Source organism: Notamacropus eugenii, chromosome 3 (assembly GCF_028372415.1).
Source record: "Notamacropus eugenii isolate mMacEug1 chromosome 3, mMacEug1.pri_v2, whole genome shotgun sequence".
Lineage (NCBI taxonomy): Eukaryota > Metazoa > Chordata > Mammalia > Diprotodontia > Macropodidae > Notamacropus > Notamacropus eugenii.
The window spans coordinates 208631394-208654023 of NC_092874.1; the positions used below are offsets into that span (position 1 = coordinate 208631394).

General features: G+C 38.5%; 1 protein-coding gene and 1 long non-coding RNA gene across 5 annotated transcripts in view; one reads left to right on the plus strand and one right to left on the minus strand.

Moving 5' to 3' along the window:
• LOC140533869 (prostaglandin-E(2) 9-reductase-like) overlaps nt 1-22630 on the plus strand; it is a 70329-nt gene that overhangs the window by 42345 nt on the left and 5354 nt on the right. For 3 of the 4 annotated variants that reach the window (XR_011977088.1, XR_011977087.1, XR_011977089.1), the window contains one exon: nt 21611-21917. The gene's annotated coding sequence lies outside the window, so the exon portion shown is untranslated. Of the gene's footprint in view, nt 1-8730; nt 9592-21610; nt 21918-22630 lie in introns of those variants that run through there. The other variant, XM_072654201.1, reaches the window with a different exon arrangement.
• LOC140533873 (uncharacterized) overlaps nt 5987-22630 on the minus strand; it is a 49874-nt gene continuing 33230 nt past the window's right edge. Inside the window, exons 3-4 of the long non-coding RNA XR_011977090.1 lie at nt 8217-8441; nt 5987-7856 (exon numbers count right to left, since the gene is read on the minus strand). This is a non-coding gene — a long non-coding RNA (uncharacterized lncRNA). The remainder of the gene's footprint in view (nt 7857-8216; nt 8442-22630) is intronic.

The following is a 22630-nucleotide window of genomic DNA, read 5'->3' on the forward strand; positions in this document are numbered from 1 at the left end:
CCCCTCACCCCACTTCTTCCTTTCTCCCGTACTTTCCTGTAGTGTAAGATAGATTTTCATACCAAATTGAATGTGCATGTTATTCCCTCCTTACGCCAATGTGATAAGAGTAAGTTTCACTTTTTCCCTCTCACCTCTCCCCTTACCCCCCATTGAAAAAAGCTTTTTCTTGCTTCTTTAATGAGAGATAATTTGCTCCATTCCATTTCTCTCTTTCTCCTCCCAGTATATTCCTCTCTCACCTCTTAATTTTATTTTGTTTAGAACCCTTCCTATTCAACCCACCCTATGCTCTCTGTCTATATATATATATTTATATACATGTGTGTGTGTATGTGTGTAATCCCTCCAATATCCAAACACTGAGAAAAATTTCAAGAGTTACAAATATTATCTTTCCATGTAGGAATATAAACAGTTCAACTTTAGTAAGTCCCTTACGATTTCTCTTTCCTGTCTACCTTTTCATGTTTCTCTTGATTCTAATGTGTGAAAGTCAAATTTTTTATTCAGTTCTGGTCTTTTCATCAAGAATGCTTAAAAGTCCTGTATTTCATTGAGTGACCATTTTTTCCCCTGAAGTATTATACTTGGTTTGCTTGATCGGTGATTTTTGGTTTTTATCTTAATTCCTTTGACTTCTGGAATATCATATTCCAAGCCTTTGGATCCCTTAGTGTAGAAGCTCCTAAATAGTGTGTTATCCTGATTGTATTTCCATAATACTTGAGTTGTTTTTTCTGGGTTCTTTTTTTTGGGGGGGGGGAGTGTCTTTATTTATTTGTTTATTTATTTACTTATTTATTTAAGTTTTCACCTTTCATTTCCATAAAATTTTGGGTTCCAAATTTTCTCCCTATTTCTCCCCTCACCTCTACCCCAAACCACCGAGCATTCTAACTACCCCTATCACCAATCGGTCCTCCCTTCTAACATCTCTCCCTTCCCTTATCCCCATCTTCTCTTTTGTCCTGAAGGGCAAGATAAATTTCTATACCCCATTACTTGTATTTCTAATTTCCTAGTTACATGAACAATACTCAACAGTTGTTCCTAAAACTTTGAGTTCCAGCTTCTCTTCCTCTCTCCTTCCCCACCCATTCCCTTTGGGAAGGCAAGCAATTCAATAAAGTCCATATCTGTGTAGTGTTGCAAATGACTTCCATAATAGTTGTGTTGGGTAAGACTAACTATATTTGCCTCCCTCCTATCCTGCCCCCTGTTTCTTCTGTTCTCTCTTTTGATCCTATCCCTCCCCAAGAATTCTCCCTCCTCCCACTGCTCTCCTTTCCATTATCCCCCCCACCCTGTTTATCCCTTTCTCCGCTATTATCCTGTTTTGTAAGATAGGTTTTCATACCAAAATGAGTGTGCATTTTATTCCTTCCTTTAGTTGAATGTGATGAGAGTAAGCTTCTTGTTTTTTTCTCTCACCTCCCCCCTTTTCCCCTCCACTGAAAAGTCTTTTCCTTGCCTCCTTTATAAGAGATAATTTGCCCCATTCCTTTTCTCCCTTTCTCCTCCCAATATATTTCTCTCTCACTGCTTAATTTCATTACATTAAGATATGGTCCCGTCCTATTCAATTTACCCTGTGCTCTATGTGTGTGTGTGTGTGTGTGTGTGTGTGTGTGTGTGCGTGTGTTTGTGTGTGAGTAATCCCACCAACTACCCAGATACTGAAAAAAGTTTCAAGAGTATATTGTCTTTCCCTGTAGGAATGTAAATAGTTCAACTTTAGTAATTCCCTTATGACTTCTCTTTGCTGTTTACTTTTTCATGCTTCTCTTCATTCTTGTGTTTGAAAGTCAAATTTTCTTTTCAGCTCTGGTCTTTTCATCAAGAATGCTTGAAAGTCTATTTCATTGAAAGACCATTTTTCCCCTGAAGTATTATACTCAGTTTTGCTGGGTAGATGATTCTTGGTTTTAGTCCTAGTTCCTTTGACTTCTGGAATATCCTATTGCATGCCCTTCGATCCCTTAATGTAGAAGCCACTATATCTTGTGTTATCCTGATTGTATTTCCACAATACTTGAATTGTTTCTTTCTAGCTGCTTGCAATATTTTCTACTTGACCTGGGAACTCTGGAATTTGTCCACAATATTCATTGGAGTTTCTCTTTTTGGATCTCTTTCAGGAGGTTATTGGTGGATTCTTTCAATATTGATTTTGCCCTCTGGTTCTAGAATCTCAGGGCAATTTTCCTTGATAATTTCATGAAAGATGATGTCTAGGCTCTTTTTTTGATCACAGCTTTCAGGTAGTCCCATAATTTTTAAATTGTCTCTCTTGGATCTATTTTCCAGGTCAGTTGTTTCTCCAATGAGATATTTCACATTATCTTCCATTTTTTCATTCTTTTGATTTTGTTTTGTGATTTCTTGGTTTCTCGTAAAGTCATTAGCCTCCATCTGTTCCACTCTAATTTTGAAAGAACAATTTTCTTCAGTGAGCTTTTGAACCTCCTTTTCCATTTGGCTAATTCTGCTTTTGAAGCATTCTCCTCATTGGCTTTTTGAACCTCGTTTGTCAATTGAGTAAGACTATTTTTAAAGGTGTTATTTTCTTCAGAATTTTTTTTGGGGTCTCCTTAGCAAGGTGTTGACCTGCTTTTCATACTTTTCTTGCATTTCTCTCATTTCTCTTCCCAATTTTTCCTCCACCTCTCTTACTTGATTTTCAAAGTCCTTTTTGAGCTCTTCCATGACCTGAGCCCATTGAATATTTATTTTGGATGATTGGGATACAGAAGCCTTGACTAATACGTCTTTCCCTGATGGTAAGCAATGTTCTTCCTCATCAGAAGGATGGGATAAGATATCTGTTCACCAAGAAAGTAACCTTCTATAGTCTTATTTTTTTCCCTTTTTTGGGCATTTTCCCCAACCAGTTCCTTGACTTTTGTGTCCTTTGTCAAGAGTAGGGTATACTCTGGGAATCTGTAAGATCTCAGTTCCTCCAAGGTGGCACAATCAAGCATGTACTAGTCTACATGCAGAGAGGGAATTTTGTGCCCAGAATCTTAGTATTTACCTCTCCACAGCTACCTGTCCTTCAGTTCCACCAAGTCAGTACTAGGGGCTAATTTTCAGATAACCTGGATGGGCAGGGCCACCATTCATCATGAGACAAAGACCAGCTCCCCCAGAGCCTCCACTCAGGCCCAAGGCAAGACTCATCTCCTCCATGCTCCCAGAGCTCTTTACACTCCAACAGTGGAAACTGCTGCTGCACTTACCGATATGGCCTCTGCAGTGCGTTTAGGGTTGGCTTCTGCAGCGGCTACCTAAAGCCAAAGCTATGGAAGGCCCTTCTCCCTTCCTGACCAGCTGAAAAACCCTGTCACTGACCTTTGGGGCCTGTGGGTTGAGGGATCTGTGAACCCGCTGCTGCTGGGACTGGGGATTCTGGGACTGGGGATTCTGGGACTGGGGATTTTGTGACTGGAGATTCTGCCCCTGAGGGCTGTTCACAAGCCACATGGCCAAGGCTGGGCTGGGCTCTGCTCTGCATTCAGTGCAGCAGATGTTTCCCTTGGGCCTTTTGGCTCACCCTGGGCTGGAATTCTCCTCCACTCTGTTGTCCTCCACTTCTGCTGCTCCAGAATTTGTTGAGTGTCCCTCTCTACAGGTATTTTGTGGGCTGTGTGGGGAGACCCTGCATATGTGTGTCTTTCTTCTCTGCCATCTTCTCTTTCTGGCTTCTTGCAATATTTTCTCCTTGACTGGGAATTCTGGAATTTGACTATAACATTCCTAGGAATTTCTCTTTTCAGATCTCTTTCAGGAGGTGATTGGTGGATTCTTTCAACATTTATTTTCCCCTCTGGTTCTAGAATATCAGGGCAGTTTTCACTGATAGTTTTGTGAAAGATGATGTCTAGGCTCCTTTTTTTTGATCAGGGCTTTCAGGTAGTCCCATAATTTTTAAATTGTCTCTCCTGGATCTATTTTCCTTGTAAGTTGTTTTTCCAATGAGATATTTCACATTATTTTCTATTTTTTTCATTCTTTTGGTTTTGTTTTGCAATTTCTTGGTTTGTCATAACTTCGTTAGCTTCCATCTCCTTCATTCCAATTTTTAAAGAACTATTTTCTGCAGTGAGCTTTTGAATCTCCTTTTACATTCAACTAAGTCTGCTTTTTAAAGCATTGTTCTTCTCATTGGCTTTTTGGAGCTCTTTTGCCAATTGAATTAGCCTGTTTTTAAGGTGTTATTTCCTTCACCATTTTTGGGCTTTTCTTCAACAAGCTGTTGACTTGCTTTTCATGATTTTCTTGCATCACTCTCATTTCCCTTCCCAATTTTTCTTCCACCTCTCTTACTTGGTTTTCAAAATCCTATCTGAGCTGTGCCATGGCCTGAGACCACTGCATATTTATTTTGGCTTTGAGTTTTATGTCTTCCTCTTCCTTATTCTTCTTCTTCCTTATCTGAAAAGATGGAAGAAAATACCTGTTCACCAAGAATGTAGCTTATTATAATCTTATTTTCCCTCCTTTTTGGGTTTTTTCCCAGTTAGTTACTTGACTTTTGAGTCCTTTGTGAAGAGGAGGGTATACTCTAGAGACCTGTAAGTTCTCAGTTCCTCCAAGGTGGCACAATCAAGGGAGAGGAGTTTACTCCTCTTCTGGCCTGTGTTCTTATCTGTGAGCACCTGCAGGCACTCTGTTCTGCCCAGGATCTGCCAGTAGAGTTCCCTCTCCAGAGCCTCCACTATCTCCACCATGCCAACATTCTTCCTTACTCCAGGACAGTCACTCAGGGCTGAGATAAGATCAGCCACTCAATTCCCCAATGACCTTTAGGCTGAGGGCTCCCCAAATGGATACTGCCACAGCAGTTGCTGCTGCCAGCAGGGCCAGACCGTATTCCCTTCTTACTCAGGTGGGAGAGCTTTGCCACTGACCTTTGAAGCAGTCTTTGGCATTTGTAGTCTGAGGGATCTGGGAACCACAGCCGTTGTCCAGGGATTCTGCCCCAGAGGCCTGCTCTTGTCCTGTCCCTGCCCGTACCTTGCAGCCAAGGCAGGACTGGGCTCCATAGGCTGTGCTTGCCCACCACACTGGTGTGGTGGACCTTGGCTGTCAGCCTTCCAGGCTACCTCAGCTTGAAAATCTCTTTCACTCTGTCATTTTGTGGCTTCTCCTGCTCTAGGATTTGTTTAGAGTCCTTTCTTATAGGTATTTCGTGGGCTATGTGTGTGTGTGTGTGAGCTTCTACAGGTCCATCTTTCCACTCTGCCATCTTGGATCTGCCACCACATTTGATTTGTAATTTTAATGCAAACTTTGCAGTATGAGAAAATTTCTTGACCTTTCTAAAAGATGTCTTCTGATTATATTTAAACCTTGTGTTTTTTTGTGCCAACTAGGACATAGTTGGCAGTGAAATTTATTAGAAGGCTTTATTATCTATCATTATTTATTTGTGTATTTACTATTATTAGACTATTGGTCGCCTTTGTCTCCTGGATCCTTACTTTCTCCTCTATGTGTTGTTATGACTCTTCTCATCCTTGATTCTCTTCCTACCTATGTAAGTATTTCATCTAATTCTCCTTTGTTGGATCTTCCTTAATTTGAAACTCCCTTGCAGTGAGAATAAGTTTGTTAACTTACAGTGAGCAATTCTATTTTGTTTTAAGCTTTCATTTTGTGACTTAGATATTATGTAACCTGTTTTTCTATAATAAGATAAGCACTTCAGTGAACTAGTTTGTGTGTGTGTGTTCCCCATATTTGATAAACAACTACTAAAAAACAAGTTTATATTGCCTAAATTTGTTCAACTTCTAATAATGTGTGTCTCTTCCAAAGTTGGTAAACAACATTTGTTAATGTTTATGCATCTGTATGTGTCCCAAATCTGATATATAACTGATAAATATTTGATAATGATAAATATTTGGTAATGCATTTGATTAGGGATAAGCTTTGATTATGATTTTCTTTTTTAAAAAGTAGAAATTTATTTCTTTTCAGTTTTCAACATTCAATTTCACAAGATTTTGAGTCCCAAATTTTCTCCCCATCTTCTCCCTGCTCCCACCCTGACACCATGCATTCTGATTACCTCTTCCCCCAATCTACCCTCTCCTCCATCACACCCCTCTCTTCTCTTACCCCTATCTCCTCTATTTTCTTATAGGGCAAGATAGATTTCTAAACCCCATTGCCTATATTTCTTATTTCACAGTTGCATGTAAACATTATTTTAATATTCGTTTTTAAAACTTTGAGTTCCAACTTCTCTCCCTTCCTCCCTCACCACCCATCCCCACTGAGAAGTCCAGTAATTCAGTATGGGTTATACATGTCCAGTTATGCAATAGACTTCCATAAAAGTCAAGTTGTGAAAGACTAACTACATTTCCCTACATCATATCCTACCCCCCATTTATTCTTTTCACTCTTTTGACCTGGTACCTCCCCAAAAGCGTTTACTTCTAATTACCCCCTCCTCCCATTTGCCCTTCCTTCCATCACCACATCCCACCTATCCCTGTCTCCCCTACTCTCCTGTAGTGTAAGATAGATTTTCATACCAAATTGAGTCTACATGTTATTCTCTCCTTAGGCCAAATATGATGAGAGTAAGCTTCACTTTTCCCCTATCACCTACCCCCTTTTCCCCTTCATTGAACAAGCTTTTTCAATTGCCCCATTCCATTTCTCCCTTTCTCCTCCCAATACGTTCCTCTCTTACCTCTTAATTTTATTTTTTTAGATATCATCTCTTCCTATTCAACTCACCCTGTTCCCTCTGTTTATATGTATATAATCCCTGTAAGTACCTAAATATTGAGAAAAGTCTCAAGAATTTACAAATATTATCTTTCCATGTAGGAAAATAAACACTTCTACTTTAGCAAGTCCCTTGTGATTTCCCTTTCTTGTTTACCTTTTCATGCTGCTCTTGATTCTTGTATGTGAAAGTCAAATTGTCTTTTCAGCTCTGGTCTTTTCATCATGAATACTTGAAAGGCCTCTATATCACTGAATGACCAATTTTTCCATTGAAGTATTATACTCAGTTTTGTTGGGTAGGTGATTCTTGGTTTTGATCCCATTTCCTTTGACTTCTGGAACATCCTGTTCTAAGCCCTTCAATCCCTTGGTGTAAAAGCTGCTAGATCCTGTGTTATTCTGATTGTATTTCCACAATACTTGAATTGTTTCTTTCTGGCTGCTTGCAATGTTTTCTCCTTGACGTGGGAACCTTGATATTTGGCCACAATATTCCTAGGAGTTTCTCTTTTCAGATCCCTTTCAGGAGGTTATCAGTGGTTTCCTTCAATATTTATTTTACCCTCTGGTTCTAGAATATCAGGGCAGTTTTCCTTGATAATCTCAATAAAGATGATGTCTAGGCTCTTTTTTTGATTATGGTTTTCATGTAGTCCCATAATTTTTAAATTGGCTGTCCTGGATCTATTTTCCAGGTCAGTTGTTTTTCCAATGAGATATTTCACATTATCTTCTATTTTTCCATTCTTTTGGTTTTGTTCTATAATTTCTTGGTTTATGATATAGTAATTAGCTTCCCTCAGCTCTACTCTCATTTTTAAAGAATATTTTCTTCAGAGAGCTCTTGAATCTCCTTTTCCACTTGGCTGATTCTGCCTTTAAAAGCCTTCTTCTCCTCATTGGGTGTCTGGACATCTTTTCCCCACTAAGTTATCCTACTTTTAAAGGTGTTATTTTCTTCAGCATTTTTTGGGTCTCCTTTAGCAAGCTGTTGACTTGCTTTTCAAGCTCTTCCATGACCTGAGCCTATTGCATATTCATTTTGGAGGTCCTGGATACAGATGCGTTGACCTCTTCTGACAGTATGCATTGTTCTTCCTCATCTGAAAGGATGGAAAGAAATACTTGTTCACCAAGAAAGTAACGTTCTGTCGTCTTATATTTTTTCCCTTTTTGGGGCATTGTCACAGTCAATTGCTTGACTTCTGAATCCTTTGTCAAGAGGAACATCCTAGTGCTGTTCCTCACCCCAGGACCATACTCAGGGCTGAGATTCAGATCAGCTGCTGAATTCCCCCAGGAACTTTAAGCTGAGCCACTCCCATAATGGGGCTACTCCCTGACTTGGGCAGCACCATGCAGCCCTGCTGCCTCACTGTTCTTCCTGCCACTGCTGCCTGGGGCCTGTGCTTGGGGGGAACCCTGCTGCCCTCTTGCCCAACTTACAAAACTCTTTCACTCACCTTTGAAGTTTTCTTTAGCACTTGTGGATTGAAGGATCTGAGACCCTCCCTGCTGTAGATTCTGCCCAGGATGACTGTTCTGGTCTTGTTCCTCCCAGTGCTGTATGGCCAGGGCTGGGCTCTACTCTGCTCAGTGTCTCATGGGATAGACCTTTCCTGTTGGCCTTCCAGGTTACCCTTGGCTGGAGATGTCTTTCACTCTGTCGTTCTGCAGTTTCTGCTGCTCTGGAATTTGTTGAGAGTAATTTTTTGCAGGTATTTTATGGGCTGTGGAGGAAGAGCTATGGTATATGCACCTTTCTACTCTGCCATCTTGGCTCTGCCCCCTTGTCAAGGTAATTCTGTGCTTCCAGTGGGGCTGTGGGGTGTACTGTCATCCTTGACCATGTATCATAATATTTTCAATTATTATAATTTAAAAAATCATAAACTTCCAAGTTTTATATCTGTTTAAAAGTAATTTTCAGTTATAATTGTTTTGCTGTCATTTATAGAATTTGTGCAATTGCTAATTAAGTTACTTGTGGTTATCTTTTAATACTAAAATATAAAATTGTTAATTCATTACAGTGTATGGAAAATGGGGGATAGGGTGAAAGCTTTATTCAGATTGGTTTTACCCATTCAGAACAGTTCTCCTGCAGGTATGGTGGTCAGAAGCCAGGGGCACCAGTATCCTTCCCTCCCAGAGGTCCGTTTTGACTTTTCTTATTTTGGAAGCAATCTGCGTGGGCAAGGTTATCAGCCCTAGGAAAAGAACTTGTTTGGGTTATGGAGCTGCTAAACGATGACTTTGGCTTGCTCAGAAGTTGCAAGTATTTGTGCAAAGGAGAGAATGGACTTCTAACAATTGACTTTTTACAACATAGCAAGTTTAAATTGGAGAAGAAAAGATGCTAAATGGAATTCCTTATGTATGGGAATTTTAATAAATCTTTGCTGATCATTGCAAGTCCATGAGAATAATACTAAATGTATTTGGCTTTAAACTGTGATTGGTGAAACTTGCTATTTATGTAAAAGGCAGTTGGGACGATAACTAATTTGTGTGTGTGTGTGTGTGTGTTTGAATTTGGGTGTAGGTGTCTGCACTAAATCAGTATCAGAGAAATGCAACACACTCATCAGAGGGAATTTGATACTGTACTGTTAACAGATGAAGATTTGCATTTGGGAAAACGTCAAGGGGACAATGTTAGCCTCAATCTAGGATGGGATCCTCCTGGCTCTCATTGGGCTCCTTTGAAAAGGAATAATTTTCACCTGACTGTTCCTGAATCTGTCTATGAATTGGAACACATACTGCATGGCTGGGGAATTTTGACTCGTATCTGACTTCAAACAGAGTCAAGGATGTCTTATCCTGTCATATCTTGTATGTCACAAGTTCATGATTTTTTTTTCCTTCGATAGCAACTTTCTATGATCAGAGTAAGTGGTCAGTAAAACAAATAAGCCCTTTTGTGTAATCTTGTGTTGTGACATTAAACCTGTCAGAAAGGTGAGTTGAGAGTCTGGAAAAAAGTCCAGTGACACCTAGTTCCTTCTCCCTAGTACTGGAGAGCTCAAGACTTCACCCTACATACAACCCCTTGAAAACTGCTGATGAGACAGAGCAGTCCAGAGACAAAGTGCCAGTAATCAAATTCCTGCTCATTTAAGTTATTTCATTATGAGGAATAGATTTTCACATCAGGACCTCTTCTGATCAGAATTTCACTTCACTGTAGTGAAGACAGAGATCATATATGTCAATCACAAGTGGGAAGGGAATGGGGAAGGTAGATCACAAAAAAATCATTTCCTGAGCCTGAGGGATTTCCCAGGACAAGCACAATAATCCACCACACAGGTGTTCTCTAGTCCTGTGGGAACAGTATTGTTTCATGTCCTTGGGGGTCGCTACTTGGTGGAACATGGGATCAGAGTTCTGCGATGGGAATGGTTCTATAGTCTTTGATCTGCTTCACTTAAGGTAAATAAGCACAAGAAAGTAGTGATGGTGAGAGCATTGTCAAGGGGTTGAATGATGATTTCAAGCAGCATTATATAAGCTTCTGATTCACAAGTGAGAAGAGACAATTCTGAGAAATCTAAATTATTGGTATATTCATTGCACATATCATACCGAATAATACAAAAACCACAATTCCTTCATAGTCCTAAGATGAAGGAGGACTGGGAAAGGATTCTTTCAGGAGGTGTGACTTTCTCTCCTCTGTTGGGTATTGAAAGCTCTTTACAACCTGTTATCAACCTATTTTCCACTCTTTTACACATTGCTCCCCTTATGTACTCTGTGATTAGCCAAATAGATGTTCTTACTGTCCCTCAGTTTAAATCGGGTCTGAGACACTCAGTAGCTATGTGACCCTGGGCAAGTCACTGAATCTTGTTTGCCTCAGTTTCCTCATCTGTAAAATGAGCTAGAGAAGAAAATAGCAAACTACTCCAGTGGTTTTCTTTGCCAAAATAACCCCAAATTGGGTCAGGAAGAGTTGAAAACAACTCAACAACAACTACAGCACTCTCCCTCATGCATGCCACTCTTTTATCTTGTTGCTTTTGCAGTTTGTTCCCCATGCCTGGAATGCATTCCTTCTTCATCTTAGTCTTTTGAACACCATAATTTCCTTTCAGACTCAATTCAAGTCATGTGAAAGATGTTGTCTTCCTGATTCCCTCAGTGCCTCCTCCAACTGACTAACATCTATTTAACACACACACACACACACACACACACACACACGTACAAATTATATATGCTCATATACCTAAACATTGATGTATGTGTGTATATAAATATGTGTATGTGCATATATATGTACATATTGCATATCTCTATATATTCCTATTGACTTCCTCCAATAGAATTCAAGTTCTTGTGCTTGTGAACTGTTTCATTTTTCCCTTTAAACCTAGCCCCTAATAGTAGGTGCTACACGGTAGATATTTAGTAAATTCTTGTTTGACTGACTGAATCATTACACTGCCAAGTTAAATTAGAGATGTACTTAACTGTTTGTAAAATCAGACTTGTTGTATATGTCCATTGAAAAAACTCTTTTGTATGAGTATAGGTCAGATTTCCCTCTTTTGTCCCTTTTACCTTGACATCACTATGTTGAATTTTGAATATGAATTTTATCTTTCTCCCCTGTTTGCTTATTAACTTGCTTTAATCTCTTTGGGTTATGGATCATGTTGCTCCATACAGCCCATGTCATCGTTCACTAGGAGAGCACATATTCAGAAAATTTTTAGCATGGTTGTATAATGGTGATACTTGTATTATCCCTTTTTTTAACTCTGGAATACCTTCTATGAGAAAGACCTTGTGAAACATGCTTCCCAAAATAGCCTGAAGGATCTATAGTTGAACTATTTCGACCTTTACATTATGCATTGGCCTATGGATTTTAAGATATAGTGTGATGATTAAGTTTATCATTCAGACTTAGTCTCTTTCCTGCCCCTAAGCATAGGGGGTGGGTGGTACTCAGGTTTGCAACTTTTGAATATATTTCAGAAGAGGCAATAAAATTTTGTTTTTTGGTAGTGTTCTCCCCTTCCTTAAATTGCCTTCTGTTTCTATATTTGTTTGAATTCCTTTGTAGATGGTAAGCTTTCTGATTCAATGGCATTTTAAAAAAATATTCCCAGCACCTAGAATAATGTCTTGCACATAGTACTAAATCCATATTTGTTGAATTGAACTAAGTTGTGTGGGAATACCTGAGGTTTATTTACTGTTTGATCACCAATTAGCTTTGTGCCCTCATACAGCTCTTTTAATCTCTCTGTGTCTCAGTTTGCTCATGTGAGGAAGGTCAAGATTTAGACTAAGTGATCTCAAGATCTCTTCTACTTCTAACATTCTGTTATTTTCATCCTCTAAGAAGCACATTCCTCTCAAAAACCTGTCTAAAACTTAGATTATTCTTAGAGCTTACAGGGTTAGAAACCAATAATATGCATTAGAAATACATCCCTCCTGGGAATAGCTACTGGTGGTACAGACAGTTTCTCTGATTTATTTACTTTTCTTGCTTTCTTTCTTTTGTGATTTCACATGTTGAGCTTTGAAACATCTTCTGAGGTTGTTGCGGGCAGAATCTCTGATAGCTGCTATTAGAAATAATACACTAATGTGAATCAGAAAGTCCTTATCAGTCCCTGAATGCTGAACAACTTGTAGTCTTACACATTTAATGAAAAGGACTTTAAATAGAAAAGGAAGAATAAAAACATTTACATATCTGTCTGTCAAGCACAGAAATTAGCTAGAATTCAAAAAGAAGAGCAATTAACACTCCCAAAAATTCACAGGAAGCAAAGGTCAAGAAATGCATCAACAATGGAACCTGTGACTTCCAACATTCTTACAAAAAATTATGTTGCCATGTATGTCTTACAAACCCAATTTTGTTTTACTTCTATCCTCCTCCTCCTCTGCTCCTAGTTGCTCCTGAACTGGCCTGAAGGAATTAACACAACACAATTGAGCTGCCTGGGTCGTTACAAATTTATGTTATCTGAGCTTAACCTCTTTGCTTCAGTTCCTCACCTGTGAAGTGAGTTAGAGAAGGAAATGTCAAAACCACTCCAATATCTTTGCCAACTCAAATGGGCTCCAAAGGGTCAAATGTGACTGAAAACCTTCAATATGTGGTAGTCTTTTCACTCTTCTCTAATGTATTTTTTTCCACTTCCCAATGAGGTTATTCCAAATTTTTTCTTCTCTCCTCTAACCAGTTACATTTCCCCCTTCTCCTATGATCTCATCTGATGATGTTGCCTCATAGTGTTGAGGTTTAGGCATGCTAGGGACCCAATATAGTGACCTGCCAGGTCCTGCTCAAATGAATTAGACACAAGTCTTCTTTCAGTTAAAGTAAAATCAAGTTTATTAAAGATCCTTCCTATTGGGCAGACTCCTAACGAATTTGAGCACGTATAACTAATATCAGTGGGCCAGAATGAATCTGTGATAGTTTTAATCTGAGCATTTTCATGAAGGCAAGATGGATCTCACATACAGAAAGATTGTGGTGGGGATGTAGAGTTGGCCAAATAGTCTGGGGTAACTAAAGAAATGGTTTGGTGAGGGTCTTGATGGGAGTGATCTGGAGATTGGTAAAACTAAAGGTCGACCTCCAGGAATCAAGAGAAAGGGATGAAGGATGGGAAGTACCTGAAGGCTACCTAGAGATAACAGACTCCTTAAGGGTAACAGAGATTGGGCCACAGTGATGATGAAAAGCATATGGTATTACAGAAATTCCAGATCAAATTGGAGGTTTCAAAGAAAGTTCAAGGGGGCTCCCAGAGCCTACACCACATTAATACCCCTTGTCATCATCTCCTGCTCTTTCCACCTTTACTCCAGTCTCATAAATTAAGATGATCTTTCTCCTAAACAAAGCCATCTCCTCTATAGTTGCCCTTCATTGTAACCTTGCCTTCCCTCGTCTTCTCAGCATATTTCTTCTCAATCATCCCCCATTGTTCTGATCTTTAATCTCTCCCTACTTACTGGTTTCATCCTTGCTGCCTGCAAACATATCCATGTCTCATCATCTTTAAAAAACCTTGACAAGACCCTACCATCACCTCTAACTTTTACCTGATATTCTACTCCCCTTCACAACCAAACTATCACTTTGCTGCATTTTCATGATGCAGGATTCTCCCTGTTTGCCTTCTACCTTTCTGAACACTTCTCAGTCTCCTTTGCTACATCATCTTCTTTATCATATCCCTTAACTATGAGTTATATCAAGGCTCTGTGTTGGACCCTTATTTTTTCTCTGTACTCTTCTCACTTGATTACCTCATCAGCTTGTTCTATTGGTTCTACAGGACAACTAGAAGAAATGTGTGGAGGCTGTAGAAGAAAACATTTTGGACTGAAATGAGGAAAAAACTTCTTAACTATTGGAAATATGTAAAAGACCAATACTTATCTAGGGAGATAAAGTGTTTCCATTCATTGGAGGTCTTCAAGTAAAGAATGGATGATCTCTTGTTGGGGATATTGAAGAAGCGTTTCTTGTTTAGAAAGACTTTGAGAAAAATGGACCCTGAGGTTCATTCCAATTTTGAGATTTTGAGCTTGTGGAGAATTTTGAATACCAAGTTAAGGAATTTGTCTTTTTGTGTAGGAAATAAGACATCTGAAATATTGTGCAAAGGGTGATTACCTGATTTATGTACACATCAGCACATCAAAGATGTGTCAGTCTGTCAATGTGGTTGCTCCTCCTCAGACATAGATCACTTTCTCTCTCTAAAATGGTCTGGCAGAGGTATATAACAAAAAAAAATTCCTCCCTCTTGAACCAATCTGATGATAAGACTCTTTACATTTTTGCTGAGAAAAGCAAGCCATAGGACAGTAGTGAACAGGTGTGGTAAGATCCAAAGACTTCTTACAAAAATATTTATATATTTTTCAGTCTCAATATTCACTTCCACAAGAATTTGAATTCAAAATTTTTTCCCCATCTCTCCCCACCTCCTACCCCATGAAAACATGCACCCCATCCACCCCTTTCTCCAACTTGTCTTCCATTCTATTCCCCACCCTGCCTCCTTTCACTTTCCCCTCTATTTTCTTGTAGGGAAAAATATATTTCTGTTCTCCATTGCCTGAATATCATAATTTCCAGTTGCACACTAAAACAATCTTTAACATTCATTATTAAAGCTTTGAGTTCCATATTCTCTCCTTCCCTCCCCACCCACCCTGATTGAGAAAACAACAATTCATTATAGGTCATCCATTCATAACAATGTAAAGCACTTCCATAACAGTTATGTTGTAAAAGGCTAACAACATTTCCCTCTGTCCTATCCTGCCCTAAATTTATTCCATTCTCTCCCTTTACCTGTCTTCCCACAATAGTGTTTGCGTCTGATTATCTCTTTCCCCAATTTGCTGTCTATTCTATTATCTTGCCTCTGCTATCCCCTTTCTCCTTTCCTTCCTGCAGGGTAAAATAGATGTCCATATCCAGTTGAGTGTGTGTTATTCCTCCTTAAGCCAAATCCCATGACAGCAAGGCTCACTTATTTTCTTTCTTCTTCCCCTTCATCCCCTCCAGTGGAAAAGTTCTTTCTTGCCTCTTTTATGTGAGATGATTTGCTACATTCTCCCGTACCCTTTTGATTGCTCCTAGTACATTCCATTCAAAAGTAAATTTTATTTTTTTTAAGGCATTCTCCCTTATATTTGGCTCATCCTGTGCCTGCTGTCTACATATACATCTATATCTCCACATATATATTTACCTGTATATCCACACATACACCCATGTACATATATATTTATACATATATAGTATACACACACACACATACTCATACATGCCTACATATATATTCTCTTTAACTACTATAATACTGAAAAAGGTCTCATGAGTTACAAATAACATCATTCCATGTAGGATTGTAAACAGTTCAACTTTAATGAGTTCCTTAAGTCTTCTCTCTCCTGTGTGCCTTTTCATATTTCTCTTGATTCTTGTATTTGAAAGTCAAATTTTCTATTCATCTCTGGTCTTTTCAACAAGAATGCTTGGAAGTCCTCTATTTCATTGAAATTCCATTTTTTCTCCTGAAGTATTATAGTCCATTCTGCTACATTGGTGATTCTTGGTTGCAACCCTATCTCCTTTTACCCCTGGAATATCATATCCAAGACCTTGGATCCCTTAGTGTAGAAGCTGCTAAATCCTGTGTTATCCTGATTGTATTTCCACAATACTTGAATTGTTTCTGTCTGGCTGCTTGTAATATTTTCTTCTTGACCTGAGAACTATGGAATCTGGCTACAATATTCCTAGGAGTTTTCCTTTTGGGATCTCTTTCAGGAGGTGATCAATGAATTCTTTCCATTTCTCTTTCAACCTATGCTTCTAGAATATCAAGGCACTTTCCCTTCATAATTTCTTGAGAGATGAGTTTTCAGGTAGACCAATAATTTTTAAATTATCTCTCCTGGATCTGTTTTCCAGGTCAGTTGTTTTTCCAATGAGATATTTCACATTGTCTTCTATTTTTTCATTCTTTTGGTTTTGTTTTATAATTTCTTAGTTTCTCATGAAGTCATTAGCTTCCATCTGCCTCATTCTAATTTTTAAAGAACTATTTTCTTCAGTGAACTTTTGAACCTCCCTTTCCATTTGACCAATTCTACTTTTTAAAGCATTTTTCTCCTCATTGACTTTTTGGACCTCTTTTGCTATTTGGGTTAGTCTATTTTTAAAGGTGTTATTTTCTTTAGCATTTCTTTGGATCTCCTTTAGCAAGCTGTTGATTTGCTCTTCTTGATTTTCTGGCAACTTTCTCATTTCTCTTCCCTATGTTTCCTCCACTTCTCTTCCTTGATTTTCAAAATACTTTTTGAGCTCTTCCATGTCCTGAGACCATTGGATATGTTTTTTGGAGGTTTTTTTATGGAGACACCTTGACTTTGATGTATTCTTCTGATGGTATTCTTTGTTCTTCCTCATCCTAAGAATGGAAGGTAATGCTTTTTCACCAAAATATTAACTTTCTACACTCTCATTTTTTCCCTTTTTTGATCATTTTCTGAGTCAGTTACTTGACTTTTGCATCCTTTGTCTAGTGGAGGGTATACTATCCCAGGCTTCAGAGGTTTTGTGCACCTGTTCTCTGTGATATCTCTAAGGACCTTTAAGTTCTCAGCTTCTCTAAGGTGGTACAATCAAGGGAGAGGAGTTGACTCCTTTCCTGTCTGTATTCTGGTCTGTGAGCATCTACAAGCACTCTTTTATGCCCTGGAACAGTGAGTAGGATTCCCTGTCCATAACTACCATGGCTCCACCATGCCAGTACCAGTTCTTCTTCTAATCCCAGGACCAACAGTTAGGGGTGAAAGCCAGATCAGTCACTCGAATCCCCCATGATCTTTAGTCCTAGGGTTCTAAAAGTGGCTGCTGCTTGCACAGTGGCTGCTGCACTGAGGCCATCTTGAAAGTATAGTTCTAATATCAGCATTTACTTACTTAAGGTTCCATTTGGATGAAATGAATTATTGAATATTTACAAAAGGAAGCTTGCTTTCTCCTAAAGCAGCAAGAATATGCTATTATACTGTGATACTTAGCCGCTCTGGAGAAGATTCCCATTTGTCTCCTTTTTAGAAATGTGTATGATTACCAGGTCATCCGAGTGACTTGTGTGGTCTTTGAACACTCACCATGAACAAGAGGGTTGGACTCCATGTAACTAGAAACTTTTATGCTTGCACATGATGAGGCAACTGGGAGCAGTCAGGTCCTGTGGCATCTTTGGCTTTGGCCTGTCCAATGGTGACTGAAGGAAGAGGGGTGGGGGAAGAAAGGGAACTACACTAAAGAAGGTAAAACTAGTTAAGCCCTGGAGGTAGTTTTCTTTTCTTTTGATAGAACCTTCCCATGTTGTAAATGTAAAGCAATTGCATTATGGAAATGCTGACTCTATCATATACTGCCCATTACATGCAAGGTTTTAATGGTCTTCTAAAGGATCTTCTACCAATTAAATGCTTATCTTTTTGCTAGACAGTCTTCTCAGCATAGGCATTACTAAGTGAAAAAGGGGAAAATAAAATAGAACAAACATGTGAAGGAGATTAAAAGCCAGAAATCCCCCTTCTGAAAGGCCATGTCTCATGAGTCCATCTGGTCCATGTAGTAACTGATGAAAAATATTTACAGTCATAGGCTTTTCAAGGTCCTAAGAGCCTAAGGACAGAGACTGTTGGACAGGCTACTTTAGGTATTTCAGGGTTGTTATGAATCCTAGTTGAAATTCATATACTTGTAGATGAATCAGTAAATGGGAACCCTCAGGATAACCATGTGGAGAATGAGGGTACTCTTAAAACCTAGTGTTCAGTGAGTCTCTAGGTTTTCTTCTTAGACCATGGGCAAGCTAGGGTAATAACTTATTCTGAATAGTGCCTGGAATTGTCTGACTTTTCTTTATCATTTCCTTATCCTTGTTTCCTAAAACTTGATAGAGTGGACCCTGCATTTACTTAAGATGGTCCTTCATATATAGGCTACTGTCTGATTTAAGGCCTCATCTGGCTCAGTTAACATTATGCAAATAATGTATTGATGTACATTAGTGTACCACTACAGGAAGGGAGCCTTCTTTCAGGTCTCTGTCAGGCATGATGTGAATAACAATAGGAAGGAAAGTTCAGCTAGTCCTTGAGGACAATAAAATATATAGGACTCCTTCTTAGGTGAAAACATATGGGTCTTGACTAATCTTAACCACAGGAATAGAGAAAAAAACATTGGCAAGATTGTCAGCCCCCTATCATTCACCCATCTGCCACAATGCCTATAGTCCCATTTAAGTTTCCAAGTACCAATTGTCCTCCTCACAGATATCACAGGATTTTTGTAAAGGAAGGTGGTAAAATGAGAGAAGAAGTATCTTTCACCCTTCTGGGCACCTGATATTTTATGACATTAAATACTATAAAATAGAATGGGTCATGTATCCCTAAAGGTTTTCATTCCTACACTAGTTGTTGCCAAAAGGCCTCACAGATACTGAGTGCATCATGCTCTTTTCTTCCATTGATTGCTCTATATAGCCTGCACAGAACGATCCAAATGGGGCTACTTGTGCGAAATCTTGCATTGTGACTCAAATTTATAATAGTGGCCTTCTAGGTGTTGGAAATGATGTGATTAAAATACAAAAGAGGGAAAGGAGGAGATGTTTTCATGTAATGGTAACTAGTCCAATTTGACTAGAGAATGAAGTATGTGGAAGATGGTAAGGCATATGAGATGAAGTTAGAAAGGTGGTTTGGAGTCAAGCCATAGAGAGTTTATAAGACTCTTTGGCCCTGGGCCATAAGCCAGCCTTAAAAAGAAGGAAAAATACAATTCCCTAATCCCATAGTCAGTTATCCTAGATTTACTCTGCATATTAGAAATTTCAATTAGTATTAATTTCCCGATGGAATAAAAAATATACGAAGCAGACTTGATTGTAACAGTGAAGATGATGATGGTTCACCTAAATGTTCAGCAATTCACAAAATCTATAGTGTTGCCAGTTCCATGTATGCTTCATTGTTTAATCTGTTCCCTAGAAACTGGAAAAAGGACAGAGATATCTGTAACATTCTCCAGTAACTAATTTCTGTAATATTTAATCACTGAACCCATATGTATTTAGTATAAACAACAGTGTATTGGAAAAAAAAGAATTTACTATTAAAATTTCTTTTGTGCTACTGTCATAATTACCATAGTGCTGAGGTTCGCTGCCCTTCCCCATGTGACATGATGGCAGAATCTGGTTAATTAATTTCAGACTTTGGTGATAACATCATAAAAACTACCTACTAGAGTATTTATTTTGGAGTGGCCAGATATTAATGTAAGCAATATTATACTTTCAATTTGAAAAAAACTCTAATTAGCTCACTCCACACAATCTCCATATATGGGTCTTTCCCACAGGTTTTGATTCAGTTTCAGACATAGAGAAATGTGGTAGTAATCCCTAAGTCTGCCACACCAAGTGGAATAAAACAGAACTTCCAGGTAAATACTTGCTGGTTGGTTGAAGACTGGGCCAACAATTCACCAGTCATCAGGTCAAAGGTGTGAAAGTAACTGTCTTTCTGTCATCTCCTGAGATTTCTTCAGGCTCAGGGAATTAGAAATAGGAGGATGGAGTGGACAGGCACTTGATTGGTAATGAGAAGAGCTGGGTTCAAAACCTAACTCTGTTGCTTACTACCTGTATGACCCTGAACAAGTCATTTCACTCCTCCAAGCCTGATTGGCTACCCTATAAAAATGAAGAGTTTGCACTAGAAATGATCTCTCAGTTCCCTTCTAGCTCGGTCTGTGATCCTGTGGTGTTGTCTTTGTTACATTGTTATAAGAAATTTGGGGTACCTGAGTCCAAGATATAAGAGAAATAGGAGAAATGATCTGAGTACTGGGGCAACCCAGTCAGGTGGGGGCATTTATTTCTCGTAAGCTGCAGATATTCTTCACATAACACTGAAAACATTGAGTAACTCTAGCGCAATATGAGTTTACTCTTTAGTTTGGGAGCTTGTTGCTGCCCTTTCTTTGATTTCAGACCTTTCTTTTCGGCACATACTTCCCTCCATCACTTCTTGAAGAACTCCTTTCAGGTTTACAGTGTTAAAGTACTCCTTTCTATTCTCCATTCAAAATTCTTTTTCTTTCTGGATGTCAGAGCTGTTGAGTAACTAGGTATTAAGGAGTGAGACATTATGTGGTTAAAGGAAGAATGAGAACAACTGATAAATTTAACAAGGTCAATGGATTAAAAAGAAGAATTTCTTAACCCAAATGAATATTCAATTGACAGACTCTACCTGAAAGATAGAAATCAGCCTGGCTTAAGTGCCTGGATGCCTTCCCTTCCTCACTCCACACACCTCAGAATAGGAGAGAGAGTTCTAAGAGAAAAGAGTTCCTTTTTTCTCCAAGTTGCCAATTCACCTAAGGAAAGCAGACACATAGGGTTTAACAACTTCTAGAGGTCAACCTCATCTCCTAGTTACAAAGAGTTGGAAATGACTGAAAAATACAAAATTGATTTTTATTCATATTTTACTTCCAATGAAGTATATAAAATTTAACAAAGTAGTAACAAAACTGACATGTTTACCAATATCTTTTTTTCTAGGCATTGAGAAATGTATTATTGATGTTTTTTTCTCTCATATCTGTCACTTTCCACTAATCTACCACCATCATTCCTCTTCCCCAAATTCAGAGAACTTTATAGGAACTCATGATGTAACATGATCACTGTAAAATATTCCAGCTTTTAGACTAATTAGAATACTCTGAAAGCATTCCAATAGCCAGAGTTCATTCTGGGAACTTTGTGACACTTGCTGAGACTCCAAGTCCTGGAGACAGAATTTCTCAAACTGCACTTTGCAGACTTTTATTTGTATTTTTGATATCTTCAAATTTTAATGGGAAATTTTATCCAGCTACTGCGGATATAAAAATATACAAGGATTCATTGATAAATATTGCAGTCAATCATATTTGTCAATATGCAGAGACATTTGAATAACTGGTTTATTATATGCTTAGAGCACAGTCTCATGGCACACAAAAACAATTGAGAAATCAATAACATTTCTATAAATTTGCATACCACAAATTGTGATGGATATATTAGGAATTTTATAGAGGGAAGGTAAAAGGGGAAGATACACATCAGGTTAATTAATAAACTGAGCAGCAAATACTGGAACTAAAGGTAATGTCTCCAACTGGATTTTGAAAACATCAGAAACTGACTAGATAATGTCAAGGCTGTAACTCATGTTAAATATTGTACCCACATTTCAGGGTTTCCAGGTCAAGGAGAAAATATTGTGAGCAGTCAGAAAGAAACAATTGAAGTATCGTGGAAACAAAACCAGGAGAACACATGATTTAACAGCTTCTACATTAAGGGACTGAGGGTTTGGAAAATGATATTCTGAAAGTCAAAGGAGCTAGGATTAAAACCAAGAATCACCTACTAAGTATAATACTTAAGGGGAAAAATGGCACTCCAGTGAAATTGAGGACTTCCAAGCATTCTTGTTGAAAAGACCAGAGGTGAATAGAAAATTTGACCTTCCAATACAGGAATCAAGAGAAGCATGAAAAGGTAATAAGAAAGAAAAATCATAAGGGCCTTACTAAAGTTGAACTACTTACATTCTTATATGGAAAGATGATATTTATAAATCATGAGAACTTTCTCTGTATTAGGGTAGTTGGAGGGGGTGAGTTGAATATGCAAGGATGATATCTTAAAAATGTAATTAAGGGGTCAGAGAGGAATGTCCTGGGAGAAGGAGAAAGGGAGAGGTAGAATGTGTCACATGAGAGACAAGAAAAAGCTTTTACATTGAAGGGGGGAGGTGAGAAGGAATGAGTGATCCTTGCTCTCATTGGATTTGGCTGAAGGAAGGAATAATCTACACACTCAACTGGGTATGAAAATCTATCTTAATCTACTGGAAAGTTGGGGGAAAGGATATAAGAGAGGGAGGAATGACAGAAGGGAGGGTAAATGAGAGGAAGGGTAATCAGAAAAAAACACTTTTGAGAATGGACACAGTCAGTGAAGAGAATAGAATAAATGAGGGATGGGACATGTTGGAGGGAAATATAGTTAGTCTTTCACAACATGTCTGTTATGGAGGTGTTTTGCATAAGTTCACATCTCTAACCTATATTGAATTATTTGCTTTCTCAATGAGGGTAGATGGGGAGAGAGGTAGGAAGAGAATGTGGAACTCAAAGTTTTAAAAATGAATGTTAAAAAATGTTTTTACATGCACCGGGGAAATAAGACATAAAGTCAATGGGGTATAG